Genomic DNA, 14721 nt, shown 5'->3' with positions numbered 1-14721 from the left:
AATCTCATAATCTAGGGAGCGTAAGGCTTCAATTCAAATGGAGATAATGCAACATTGGCCAGAGTCCTCATGAAGAAATCATGGTAGTTGACAGGAATGCCATGAATGATGTTGAAGAGCAGATTCTTCATGATACCAACGACCTCTTCTTCATTAGAGTCGTGGCCTTTGATTGGACTCAATGTCTTTGTCAGAATGCGATAGATGGTCCGTGGCACATATAGAACAATTCCTCCACGAGGAATTTGGTCCTTGGGGCTCGACCGGGCATCAGTGGCTTCATCAACACTTGCATGTAGTGATCTGTAAGCTCAGGTTCATGGTATATACAATGAGTACCTTCAAGCGGAGGACTGACAGGCAGGGCATGAAGCAATTCAGAGGCTGGTGCTTTGAAATGAGTATTCTTTGTCATCCAATCCAACACCCAAGAGTTCACATCTGTAGCATCTCCTGTGATGTGCGGTGTTGCATAGAAATGAAGAATTAGCTCTTCATTCCAATCGCAAATGTCAGTGCAAAAGTTGAGCAGTCCAGCATCGTGAAGGACGTTGAGGACTGGCGTGAAGCAAGGCAGTGATTCCATGTCCACGTGAGGAATATGCTCAAGGTCGAAGACTTTGTCCTTGTTGAAAAGCAGCGAAGAATAGAAGTTGGCTTGGCTGGCAGTCCAGAAACACTTCCTTCTAAGACGAGCAGAGTCATATGGGTTGTAGTCCATGAAGAACACATCCTCGTGGAAGAAGTCATTAGCCTTGAAGTTTTGCTTCTTGGAGAAGGGATCCTTTGGCTTGGGATAAGGAGTGTTAGTCAATTGCATCACAACCTCAGGAATCGCAATCTCAGGAACCACAGGCGAGGAATTTTAGTTTGTTCTTCAGTTGCAGCCTGGTTCTTCAATTCTTCAGCAGCTTGTTCATCAGCACTAGTGGCTGGAATTTCTTCATAAATGGACGGAGTGGTGCGAGGTTCTTCAGAGCCCATTTGAACTTTAGTATGCACTGGGGACCGAGGAATTTGTTGCAGAGGAGTGAATAGAGGAGAGTTGGGGTGCTGACTTTCCCAAAAGTCATCATTCATCACTGGTGTTGTGCTCCCAATGTCCACATCCTCATCTTCTTCACTTAGTTCTTCAACGCCTGCCTCTTCAGCTGTGAACTGAGGCACTGGCGATGAAACAACTAGGGTTGAAGGGATATTATCCGCTTCAATTTCTTCATCCAACTGCTCTGAAGAAGCAGCAGAAGGAATATCTTCATCTGATCTTCTTGGGATCTCATATTCTTCACCAAAAGGAACGAGTTCCTTTGATGGCATGCTTGAGACTGGAACAACATCAATAGGCTGCTCAAAAGAGCTTGTCAATTTCTTCATCTTCTTCGGAGCTGAATATACTTATGAAGTTGATGCTTTCCTTTTCTTCCCTGCTGCACGCTCTACAGCCTTGTTCTTCTTAGCTTCTGATGCAGAAGGAAGAATTGGACTTGGTGTAGGTGCAGGACGAGCAGAGGAAATTGGTTCATTTTCTTCAGGCACAACTAATGCAGTTGCCTTGGCATGGTCAGATTTTTCAGGCACAGCAGTTGAAGCTTCAGCTGGCCTGACTTGTTCTTCAGGCGCAACACTAGTGGTTGCCCTGGCAATTTCATCAACGGCTGGAATGCAGTCATCAGCCCTGGTACTCTCAATTTCATCAGTAGCCTGATTTTCATCAGCGGTGCTGGCATGTTCTTCAGTAGGCTGAGTAGATGCCTTAGCCTGAGGAATTTCTTGTTGCGTTGGTGCTGCAACATTGGTAGTGAATTCTTCAGCTAACTTTACAAATCTGACCTTGGCTCCCAGCCAATCAGCACGGTATGCGTCAAATTCATCACTAAGGTTTTTGATCTCAGATTGAATAGTCACAAGTTCATCAGTGGTCATAGTGACAACATTCTTTTTCAGAAAGCGCTCCTTCTTGTACTGCACTTTCTTCAACTGCCTGGCCTTCTCAAACTTCCACTTTTCTTCGCCTATGAAGGCGGTCAGCATGTGACTTTGGCCAGGAGTCAGCTTGAAGTCGGGCATAGGCGTGTTGGGGTCCTTGTGCCAGAGATCAATGAAGTCGAGGATCAACTTTGGATCCAATAGCAGAGGTACATTTGTGCCTTTGGCTCTAGCGGCCCGTTGCTGCCTATCTCTGATGATTTCAGCAAGTTCATCATCATCAGTTTCGTCTTCATCAGATGACACTTGGAAGGCGACTTTCTTCTTGTGAGGACTTGGTCGAGAACCTCGTCCAGCAGTGGCCTTAGTCTTCAACAGAGTGGGGCCAGTTGAGGAATACGGAGGAGCTGAAGAACTTGCAGAGGCTCCTGAGGCAATGGAGATGCCTGTTGTCCTTTGGCACGAGGTGAGATGCACAGGTGCTGAGGATTTGGAAGGAGGAGTTGAGGACTTTGGAGGAGCTGGTGCAGCTTGAGGAATTGGCCGTGAGGGCTTAGCAGAGCCGGGCCATGAGGGCATTGCAGATGAGCTTGGCTGTGAGGACATTGGTGCAGAAGCCTTGGGCTTGTATGCGGGCTTCTTGGGCATAGCCTTCTTAGGCTTGCTAGCAGAGGCCTCAACAGCAGCAGCATAATCTTCATTGAATTTCTTCACTGCTTCTTTTGCCATTTTGGCCAGCTTGGCTTAACGCTTAGCCCATTCCTTTCGAAATTCCTCACCTCTTCTGATGCTAGAGGGATCAGCTTCTTGGCCAGGTGCCAATGGAGGTCTTGGGCATGGAGGGTGTACTGCAAATTTCTTATGTACTTTGGAGTCACATATCTGTACTCCCTCCATTCTCTGGCCCATCTCCTTTCAATCTTCTGAATGCGCACTTTGCGCTCATTCATCATTTCCTCAGGGGGTGTGCAGCACCCTACATAGATGTCATCAGGGATCTCAAACGCAGTGTTGACTTCAGGTTTCTTCCCTCCCTTATGAGGTTTCTTGCCGTCTGCCATTTTCTTCAGCTGAGGATTTTGAACTATTGAGTTCTCAGATGAGGTGTGCAACTTTTTTTCGAGGAACACTGCAAATGAGTTAAGTTGATGAGAACCTAGTGATTCAGCAGTGGACATGTGTACCTGTGAACATAATATAGTTGCGAAGAATTTGGGGAGGTCATATGCGTTCTCAGAAGTTTTTGCAAAAAAAGAACAAGTTTGAGGAATTTGACCAGATGAGTCTTGAGGAATTTCATAAAGCGTTCTTTGACTTAGGTTCCAGAGTTGTACAGATTGAAAATCCACACAATTGAGGAATCTTGAAGAAAAATGTTGCTTAGGGAAACAGATCAAGAACAGATGTTGTGTGAGGTGTTTAGTGGGTGAAGATTTGAAGAATAAACACCTTTTGAAGATTTTGTAGAAATCATCAGAATCAACAAGGGCAGTAAAAGTAAATTTTAATTACCCTTGACGAAGACCACGACGAACTATGAAGTGTAGATTTAGAAGTTCGTCAGCTCAGATCTTCCATGCCCTAACTTGGTAGAGGAAGATAGCTACAGCGGCGGCAGAGAGAAGAAATCTGCGGCCGACACGAGTACGACGGCGACGAGGTCGAGGCAGTGAAGCTCTTCCTCACCGGCGATGATGGAAGCAGCGGCGGCGCTAGGTTTTGAGAGCTCGAGCGAGGGAGTGAGGTCGAGCGGAGTAAAAACGAAGTGAGGAGGGGAGGGGTATTTATAGCCGAGGTGAAAAAACCGTTCGTCCGAGGAAATTGGACGAACGTGCCCCTGACCCTTCTCATTCGCGTGACATGTGTCACCCACGTACTGAGAGGTGGCGATCGTGCGAGATCGTGGATGAATAGATAAATCCATCATGGAATGTGGAACGGTTTGAGCGGCAAAGGCCAAAAATTCAGATAAGATAATTTTAATGTTTCGTTCGCAAATTCTTCAGCTGACAAGGACATAGTGAAGATTTTGAACGAGTTTCAAGTAGAACGCATAGGAAGAATTTGTGAATAGACGGGGTTGAGTTTAGCATAGAGGGGGAAGGGTCCGATCACATTCACTTAGCAAAAAAGGCAACCTGAAGAATTAGCAATAAGTGAATGTTGTAGAGGACATAAACTCACACACACACACACACACACACATATATATATATATATATAGCCAATGAAGAAAAACAACGGAAAGGGTGAGGACATCGAAAAGTTGAAGAAATTGAGCAACTGAGGAAATTCAAAAAAAAAAACTCAAATTGAAGATTTTCAACTTTTGGTGGTGGCGTGACCCACCGTATAAGAATGATGATTTCAGACACCGCGTACAATTGTCGTAGGGCTCTGAGAATCAAATTCTTCGTTAATTTCTTCACACTTAGATTGTTAGTCTTCATTGATTGAAGAAAAACGTTTCTTCGTGTGTTGCACATCTAAGTCATCAATTTGCATAAGTGTTAGCATGTGTGTCCTTTTCAAAGGACATTCGAAGATTCTAGGATATTTAGCTCACACCGCAACTTGCTAAATATCTTCTCATCCAAGGGCTTTGTGAAGATATCGGCTAGCTGTTGTTCAGTCTTCACATGCTCAATAGAGATGTCGCCCTTCAACACATGATCACGAAGAAAATGATGATGAATCTGAATGTGCTTTGTCTTCGAGTGCTGAACTCGGTTATGAGAAATCTTGATGGCACTCTCATTGTCACAGTAGAGAGGCACATTCTTCATGTTGACGCCGTAGTCCTTGAGGGTTTGCTTCATCCATAGCAGTTGAGCACAGCAAGAACTACCAGCACTGTACTTAGCTTCAGAAGTAGACAGTGATACACAGTTCTGTTTCTTTGAGGACCAATAGACCAAGGATCGTCCGAGGAAATGGCATGTGCTTGATGTTGACTTGCGGTCCACACGATCACCAGCATAGTCAAAGTGTAAATATCCAATGAGTTTAAAAGCCGAGCCCTTGGGGTACCATAATCCAAGTGTTGGTGTGTGAGCTAGATATCGAAGAATATGCTTCACAGCCTTATGGTGTGATTCCTTCGGTGTAGCTTGAAATCGGGCACACATGCAAACACTAAGCATAATATCTGGCCTAGATGCACATAAATACAATAAAGAACCAATCATGGAGTGGTATACCTTTTGATCGAAGTCAATTCCATTTTCATCAGTGCATAGATGGCCATTTGTGGGCATAGGGATTTTGACGCCTTTGCAATCTTGCATGCCGAATTTCCTCAATACATCCTTGAGGTATTTCTCCTCAGATATGAAGATGCCATTGCGCTGTTGACGAATTTGAAGACCTAAGAAGAATTTCAATTCTCCCATCATAGATATTTAATATTCTTCACTCATCATATAGGAAAATTCATCACTGTAACGTTGGTCAGTACAACCAAAGATAATATCATCAACATATATTTGGCACACGAATAATTCATCATGATAGGTTTTGGTGAAAAGAGTTGGGTCAAGTGAACCGGGTTTGAGGCCTTTCTTCATGAGGAATTCCTTCAAAGTATCATACCATGCCCGAGGGCCCGCTTGTGGCCATAGAGGGCCTTATTGAGTTTGAAGACTTTGTCAGGATGCTTTGGATCTTCAAAACATGGGGGTTGAGCAACATATACTTCTTCCTCAAGCTTACCATTGAGGAATGCACTTTTCACATCCATTTGATATAAGATGATATTATGATGGTTAGCATAAGCAAGTAATATGCGAATAGCCTCAAGTCTAGCAACAGGTGCAAAAGTTTCATCGAAATCAATTCCTTCAACCTGTGTGTAGCCTTGAGCTACAAGCCGTGCCTTATTCCTCACCACAAGGCCATTTTCATCTTGCTTGTTGCGGTAGATCCACTTTGTGCCGATGATATTGTGCTGGCGAGGATCTGGACGTTTGACCAGTTCCCAGACGTTGTTGAGCTCGAATTGATGTAATTCCTCTTGCATAGTTTGAATCCACTCAAGCTCCAGAAATGCTTCATCTACCTTAGTGGTCTCTGTGATAGAGACAAAAGCAAAGTGCCCACAAAAGTTAGACAAATGTGAAGCTTTTGAGCGTGTGAGAGGACCTGGTGCGTTGATGTCGCTGATGATTTTCCCAATCTGCACTTCGTTTGCAACGCGAGGATGAGCGGGTTGTCGTCAAGGAATTAGATCAGCGTTTTCTTTAGCACCATTTTCTTCAGGTGCATCAGCATGATGTTCTTCATGATCTGGAATGACTTCTTCAGCAGATTCTTCAGTAGGAATGACATCCTCAGTAGCTTTGAACTTGATGGTTTCCTCAGCTGATTTTTCATCTAGCACACAAGGTAGGTGCTCTCTTTGCAAGCCATTAGTTTCATCAAACCGCACATCTACAGTTTCAACAACTTTGTGGTGAACGTTGTTGAAGACTTTGTAGGTGTGAGTCCTTTCCGTAACCAAGCATGGAACCTTCATGTTCTTTGGTCAAATTTACAATTGTGATGAGGATCTCTAATCCAGCATTTAGCACCGAAGACTTTGAAATAACTCACATTGGCTTTCTTGTCAGTGAGGAGTTCATATGCAGTCTTCTTGAAGAATTTGTGAAGATATACCCTGTTGATGATGTGGCATGCAGTATCAGTTGCCTCAATCCAGAAATGACGAGGCGTCTTGTATTCATCAAGCATAGTGCGAGCCATCTCAACAAGAGTCCTGTTCTTGTGCTCCACGACGCCATTCTGCTGAGGAGTATAAGGATCAGATAACTCATGAGTAATACCAAGTTCATCAAGATAGTCATCAAGACCAGTATTCTTGAACTCAGTTCCATTGTCACTTCTGATGTGCTTTATCTTCACACCAAAGTTGGTTGAAGCCCTCGAGGAAAATCGTTTGAAGACTTCCTGCACTTCAGGTTTGTAAGTGACAATATGCACCCATGTATAACGAGAGTAATCATCAACAATAACAAAGCCATATAGAGATGCTTCATTAGTGAATGCAGAGTAATGGTTAGGACCAAAGAGATCCGTGTGAAGCAATTCAAATGGTCGAGTGGTTGTCATGATAGTCCTCACTGGATGCTTGGCCTTGGCCATCTTTCCAGCTTCACAGGCTCCGCACAGGTGATCCTTGAGGAATTTGACATCCTCAATGCCAATGACATGCTTCTTTTTCGCGAGCGTGTGCAAATTCCTCATGCCAGCATGACCTAGTCGTCGATGCCATAGCCAGCCTTCTGAAGCTTTTGCAAGTAGACATATAGCTGGTTGTGGTCCTGTAGAGAAATCAACAATATATAGATCTCCTCTCCTAAAGCCTTCGAAGACTTTGGAATGGTCAGCTTCCATAATCACAACACAACGATACTTGCCAAAGATAACAACCATATCAAGATCACAAAGCATTGAGACTGACATGAGGTTGAATCCTAAGGACTCGACAAGCATGACTTTGTCCATGTGTCGATCCTTTGAGATCGCAACGTTACCTAGACCCAATACCTAGCTTTTTCCTTTGTCAGCGTAGGTGATATGCTTCAGATGAGATGGAGATAAGGGAGCGTCCACCAATAGACTCTTGTCACCAGTCATTTGATTTGTACATCCACTATCGAGGACCCACTCAGTGGCTTTGGGTTGATCATCCTGCAGATGAATTAGCACAGCTTACGAACTCATATACTTCATCAGTGAAGAATATGACATCAAATTCATCAGAACAATTTCATCAAGAAATGGAACAGATAAAAAGAGAATGAGGACGTGAGAAATGAAAGTTCATTTCTTCATGATTAGCTTGCGTCCTTTCAAGCATATTCAGGTCTCCAGCAAATTCTTCAGACGTTTATGTTTGTCTGGAGACCTGTCCCTGCATAAGAGATTAGTTCTTTTTCTTCACCACCCACATCTGAAGGGGTGGTAAAGAGTTCATCATTCTGCGAGCTCCATACAAGAAAGGTGGCATAGAAGCCAGTCCACTTCGTTTCACATAAGAGGAGTTACGGTAAGCATATGAATAAGCAGAGAAATTTTTCGAGGACTTATGAACATAATGGTTAGAAGAATAATGCACATATTCATAGCCCTTAGTTCTTCCCTGCGAAACTGAAGTGTTAGCACGATGATGTTCATATGAGGACTTTGATCCTTTTGAGGAATTTGATCCGTGAGAGGAATTTGGTCCATATGAGGACTTGGATCCATATGAAGAATTTGGTTCATATGAAGAATTTGATCTGGGGTTCGTATTCTTCACAGGTGGTGTCATGATGACATTCACCTGAAGACTTTCAAGGCACCTTTTGGGAACCCAGATTTTCTTCATAGGGGAACCGTTCCTGCAGTTTGTGCCAACATATCTAGCAAATACTTCACCATTCTGATTTTTGAACAGTTTATAATTGGAGTCAAATGACTCATCAGAAGAATGAGATTCACATGTAAAGCCAAATAGAGTAGATGGATCTACTGGAGGTCCTTTTGCAGCAACCCATGAAGTTTTGGGGTAATGCTCAGGCTTCCAATATGTTCCATCAGCAGTGAGTTTCCTCTCAATGGCAATACCCTCTTTCCTAGGGTTCCTGTTGAGGATCTGCTTCTTAAGCACATCACAAAGAGCCTGATGCCCTTCGAGGCTTTTGTACATGCCTGTCATATACAATTCCTTCAGCCCTGCATCGTCAGTGATACTAGAAATATCCTCAGATGAGGAATTAGTGATAGCAAAGACAGGTGAAGAATTTGTAGCAGTAGAAGCATTTGAACATTCAGGTGAAGAATTACCAGATTCACGTTCAATGCACTTCAAACATGGAGGAATGAATTCTTCCTGAGCAGCGCTGATTTGTTGAGCAAGTAATGAATCACGCTCCTTCTGAAGATCTTCATAACTCTCCCTTAGCTTTTCAAGATCTTGCTTTCTTTTAAGAAATTCATAAGAAAGCTTCTCATGATCAGATAAGAGATTGTTATGATGACTCTGAAGATTGTCAAACTTGGACTGAAGTCTCTGAAGTTGTCCAGTCAAAGTTTTAGTGCGATCCATTTCATCACCCAACATATCATCACTTTTTTCTAGCATGTTTTGAACTTTTTCAAAAGCCTTTCTTTGTTTCACAGCAATCTTAGCAAGTTTAGACTAGCTAGGCTTGAGGTTTTCATCAGATTCATCCCCACTTGATTCAGAGGAGGGATATTTGAGTACCTTGGCACCCTTTGCCATGAAGCAATAGGTGGCAGCGTAGTCATCATCGCCTTCGTCAGCCTTGTTGGTGAAGCCATTTTCTTTAGAGTTGAAGATGGATTTGCTGACGAACGCAGTAGCAAGGGCTAGGCTCGCCACACCAAATTCTGACTCCTCAGATGCCTCCTCTTCCTCATGTTCCTTAGATTCAACTTCAGAGTCCATTTCCTTGCCAATAAATGCCCGAGCCTTCTTAGAGCTGCTCTTCTTGTGAGATGAAGACTTTGAATATTTCTTCTTCTTCTTCGAGTCATCAGAACTGTAGTCCTTGTATTTCCTCTTCTTTGATTCCTTGTCCCACTGTGGACAATCTTGAATGTAGTGACCAGGCTTCTTGCATTTGTGGCATAGCCTCTTTTTGTAGTCACAAGATGTGGAATCATCACTTCTTGACGATTTTCCAAAGCGACCACGCCTTGAGAACTTCTGGAATTTCTTCACGAGCATTGCTAGCTCCTGGCTCAGTTCTTCAGGATCACCAAGGCTGCTACCAGAATCTTCACCTTCAAATTCAGACACTACCTTGGCCTTCAGGGCACATGATCTGCCATAGCTCAGACCATAGAGATCTCTCTTCTCAGCAAGCTCGAACTCATGAGTGTTTAGCCTTTCGAGGATATCAGCGGGATCAAGTGACTTGAAGTCTCCACGTTCTTGTATCATCAGCGCCAGAGTATCAAATGAGGAATCAAGCGATCTTACACTATAAAAAAAGACACATCCGTGACATTTTGGGCCGAATGATTTTTTTTTCTGTCATACTTATGACACTTCTATGACGATAATTGTGACAAAACTCGGTATCATCATAGATGTGGTGGGCTCCTACTTCTATGACAAACAATCATGACAGAAAATGGGCTTTTCGTGATGGGCGGGCCGGAGACGCAGATGCATGACATTCTTTGGGCCGTCCATGACGGAAAAAACTGTGGTAGAAGCGAGGGCAAGGAAAATATCGGGGTGTTCCCGGTTACGGTGGGTGGTCGGGGCCGAGCGATGCACGTTTCTCTCGTACACGCACGCGCGTGGGTGCGAGGCGTTGGGCTCTAACTGATCCCGAGCGAGGCGTTGGGCTCTAACCGAACCCGAGATTGCACTGCAGGCTACGCGTTACTAAACCCGAGCGATCGATCGATGGCTGTTAACTGAACCCGATCGAGCGATTCCTTCGCTACTGCTGCTAACTGAAGCTGATCGATGCTACCTCTGGATGAACAGTGAGCGTTGTTGGGGGGGTTTGAATGAACAGTTCCCGATGGGAGTGGATGAACAAGACCCCGTGGTGTTGCCTCTGGATCAACAGGACCCCGATCGATCGAGCCAGTTGGGGCTGGATGAACAGGACCCCGTGGAGGGCTGGATGAACAGGACCACCCCGTGGAGGGCTGGATGAACAGTGGAGGGCTGGATGAACAATAGCCCGTGGAGGGGTGGTTGAACAGGAGCCCGTGGAGAGGGCTGGTTGAACAGTAGCCGGTGGAGTAGAGCGCGGTGGAGGCCGGATGAACAGGAGCCCATGGATGAACAGTCGCAGGTGGAGGCTGGAGGAGGTCGACGGTGGATTAAAAGTAGCCCGTGGAGGCTGGAGGGGGTCGACGGTGGAGATGAACAATATCCCGTGGAGTCCCGTTTTGCGGTACGCCACACCCCTCCCTATGAACAGGACCCCCATTTCGACCGTAGCGCTCCAACACAAGTCGTTTCCTCCGTTTTGCGGTACGCCACACCCCTCCCGATGAACAAGACCCCCCTTTCGACCGTAGCACTCCAACACAAGTCCGTTTCCTCCGTTTTGCGGTACGCCACACCCCTGCCGATCAACAGGACCCCCGTTTCGACCGTAGGAGGTCAGTTTCCTCCATTTTGTGGTACGCCAGACCCCTCCCGATGAACAGGATACCGTTTCAACCGTGGCCGGTCGAACACAATGCCGTTTCCTCCATTCTGCGGTACGCCAGGCCTCGTTTCCATCGGCTGTTCCATCCAAGCCGGTTGGCTCCCACGCGTTCCGTTGCCTCCCGATGAACACGACGCATTCTGTTGCCTCCCCATGAACACGACGACGTCGTAGTTTCTCCGTTCCGACCTAGCCATGTACACGAGCCCTGGGCGTACGTATGCACGAGTAGGTGTTCGAGACCCCGCCCGTATGTACGTACGTGGCCGTGTTTTCTTTCTTGCACATTGGCCGCTGTACGTACGTGTACATGCTACATGCGCGCCTCTACTACGACACGTGCGCGCTCCACATCGACCAGTATGTACGTACACGTTCTCGACCAGAATGACAACGCTACGTACGCTTCGACCAGGTGGGTCCCGACTGTCAGGCACTTCCTTGCGTGTGAAGATGTAGCTGGTGGGTCCCAGCAGTCAGGGGGGGCGAATCTTTTTTTCCCGGACGCACTTCCTTGCGTGCGAAGATGTAGCTGGTAGGTCCTAGCAGTCAGGGGGAAATGTTTTTTTTGTGAAATACAGTTGCCCGTCCGGTGGGTCCCTGGTGTCAGGTGGAGGAATAATTATTTTGCGCGTAATAAGGAGGCACTTCCTTGTGGCCGCCGTGGACCCAGCTGTCAGCCTCTCCACGTACAGTACTCTTCCGATGGAAGTCGTTCCTTGACCACGTTGACCACGCCGCGCCGAGAGCACCAGGGCGGTGGACGACGGCGAGGCCTAGGAAGGGGATGATGCGGAGCCGGGAAGACGCGACAGTGGAAGCCCGCGCGGAGAGGAGTACGAGGGTTCACTGGTTCGGCTGCGGTGTGAGGCTGCCGTCACCGTAGGGCCTGGCGAGCGGTGGGAATAGTAGGGGGCAGTGAGGCCTCCGCGGCAGCACAGCCGGCCACGGGAGGCAGGAGCATGCGGCACGACCGGCGCTGCTTTGGGCGGCTGGAGGAAGAAGACCAGAGGTTGAAGAAGCACTACGGCCGTTGGATGGACATCGTACGGTCACTGGAGCTAGAATCGTTCATATTGACTAAGTTGACAAAGCACTCCCTCCCCGTCAACTTAGTAGGCCCACAAGTCAGCCTCCCACGAAGGTGCGTCCCAACTAGCAGGGGGAGTATTCATTTTTTTGTGCGTAATAAGGAGGCACTTCCGGTGGGTCCGAGCTGACAGCGGGGGAACGTTTTTTCACGAAATACGGTGGCCCGTCTGGTGGGTCCCAGCAGTCAGGTGGAGGAATAATTGTTTTGTGCGTAATAAGGAGGCACTTCCTTGCTACGGCCATGGACCCAGCTGTCAGACTCTCCACGTACAATCCACGTCCGATGGAAGCCGTTCCTTGACCACGTTGACCACGCCGCGCCGAGAGCACCGGGGCGGTGGACGACGGCGAGGCCTAGGAAGGGGAGGACGCGGAGCCGGGGAAGACGCGATAGTGGAAGCCCGCGCGGAGAGGAGTACGAGGGTTCACTGGTTCGGCTGCGGTATGAGGATGCCTTCGCCGTAGAATAACAGGGGGTGTGGGTGAGTGGAGGGATGGCCTGGCCAGCGATGGGAGTAGTAGGGGGCGGTGAGGCCTCCACGGCAGCACAGCCGGCCACGAGAGGCAGGAGCAGGCGGCACGACCGGTGCTGCTTTGGGCGGCTGGAGCAAGAAGACTAGGGGTTGAAGAAGCACTACGGTCGTTGGATGGACATCGTACGATCACTGCAGCTAGAATCGTTCATATTGACTAAGTTGACAAAGCCCTTGGTACGCGTCAACTTAGTAGGCCCATAGGTCAGCTTACGAAACGGTGCGCCCCAGATGTCAGGGGAAGGAATCATTTTTTGGGCGGGTGAAGCTAGAATATCCGAGATTGAAGAAGAAGAACGGCATCCGTTGGATGGACATCTAACGGACACTGCTATTAGAACCGTGTGTTGACTATAATAAGTTGACAAAGGCTTGCATACGTGTCAACTTCTTTTTTTTAGGGGACGCATCAACTTAGTAGGCCCAAAAGTGTGTGATAGAGAACTTATTGCCCATTTGCGATTTGTGATAATGTACAACCCATTTTTGAATTCTCATGGAATTTAGTACAGCCCATTTACAGTTTGTTAAATGTACATCCCATTTTCTAGCTAGGAAAATGATTAATAATTTCAACCAACCATTCAAGACAGAATTCAATAAAATTTCCCACATTTTGATGGGATCCGAAATATTTTTATCCCGAAATTTCTAGTCAGATTAAATATAAATTTGTATTACGTAAAAATCTAACGAAACATTGCGCGCGCAACAATTGAAAATTAAGATTTTCAAAATCCATAAATAATATTTCATAAACTAATTTCATGTTTGGTGCATTTTTTTATAGTTACTGCCCAGTTTTTATAATTACATCCCAGTTATTATTTTTTAAAGCCCATTTTCCTATTAAGCCTAATGCATCCCTCCTATGAAAGATTCGCAACCCAGCGGGGCGGAGAATAACAAGTTGACCTTGCCTGGGTATTCCTCAAAAAAACGTATAGCTGGGCTAGCCATTTTCATCTTGAAAAAAATATGTGGGCTGGATATCTGTCCTGGGCTAGACGGGCCACAGCCCGCCTAGTTAATACCCTGCTCTCCTCTGAACAACAACGAAAACATCGCCAAGAAAAACTCTGCAGTGCTCACGCCTCAAAAACACAAATACTGCTCGAGCTGCTTGGTCCCAGCTGTCGGCCGCACCTTGTGCAATTCTCTTGTTTATATTGACTACGTAGGTTGACAATGGTGTGGGACCATGATGTCAGGAAACCAGGAGGAAGCAAAAAAAAATAGTTGTACATAATAAGGAGGCACTTGTGTACGTACGGCTATGGCCCTAGTGGGTCCCTACTGTCATCCAGTCAAAATAAAGTCATCTCCTGAATCCTCATGTTCATTGACCATGTTAACAATGCTCGGCGCCACGGCGAGCGCAACAACTCGAAGGACGACAGAGAGGGCCTTGCGGGCCCTACGGATGGTCTGATACAGCGCCCGCTGCTCATTCAGGAAGCCAGGATAATCATACACCTATGAGCACCTTCGAGAGACTGAGACGACATGAAACGGTAAGGTCGCGCTTGGGAGCTCTGGTTTATTTCACACCTGTATTAAGATACAAGTGCAATTTACTCATCATCGGAAACAACGCGTAAATTACAGGCGTAATGAAACCAAGGGCCCGAGGTCTGTAAGTAAAACCGGCGGGTTACGCGTGTAATTTGAGAGACCAGTGTATATTTTACTAGTCGAAATCGACCAACCAAGCGCTTCGCCCCGAGGCCATCTGCTTTTATTTACAAGCGTCAGTTTTACAAGCGGTTTTGGTTGGAAAACGATGATCCAATCACGGCCTAAGATGACGAGTTGGTCGGAAGATCATATGGTCTCATGTCTAACCTACCCGACTTGTCGTATAGGCTATGAACGAAACATAAGACGATGAACTTCTTAATCACGGAAACAACAGAAGAGGATGATCTTCCTAACAAGCAAATCACTGGCATTAGATCGACATGCAAAACAATACAAAGCATTAT

Source organism: Triticum aestivum, chromosome 2D, assembly GCF_018294505.1.
Source record: "Triticum aestivum cultivar Chinese Spring chromosome 2D, IWGSC CS RefSeq v2.1, whole genome shotgun sequence".
In the NCBI taxonomy this organism is placed as follows: Eukaryota; Viridiplantae; Streptophyta; class Magnoliopsida; order Poales; family Poaceae; genus Triticum; species Triticum aestivum.
Note: the sequence above shows the minus strand (reverse complement) of the source record.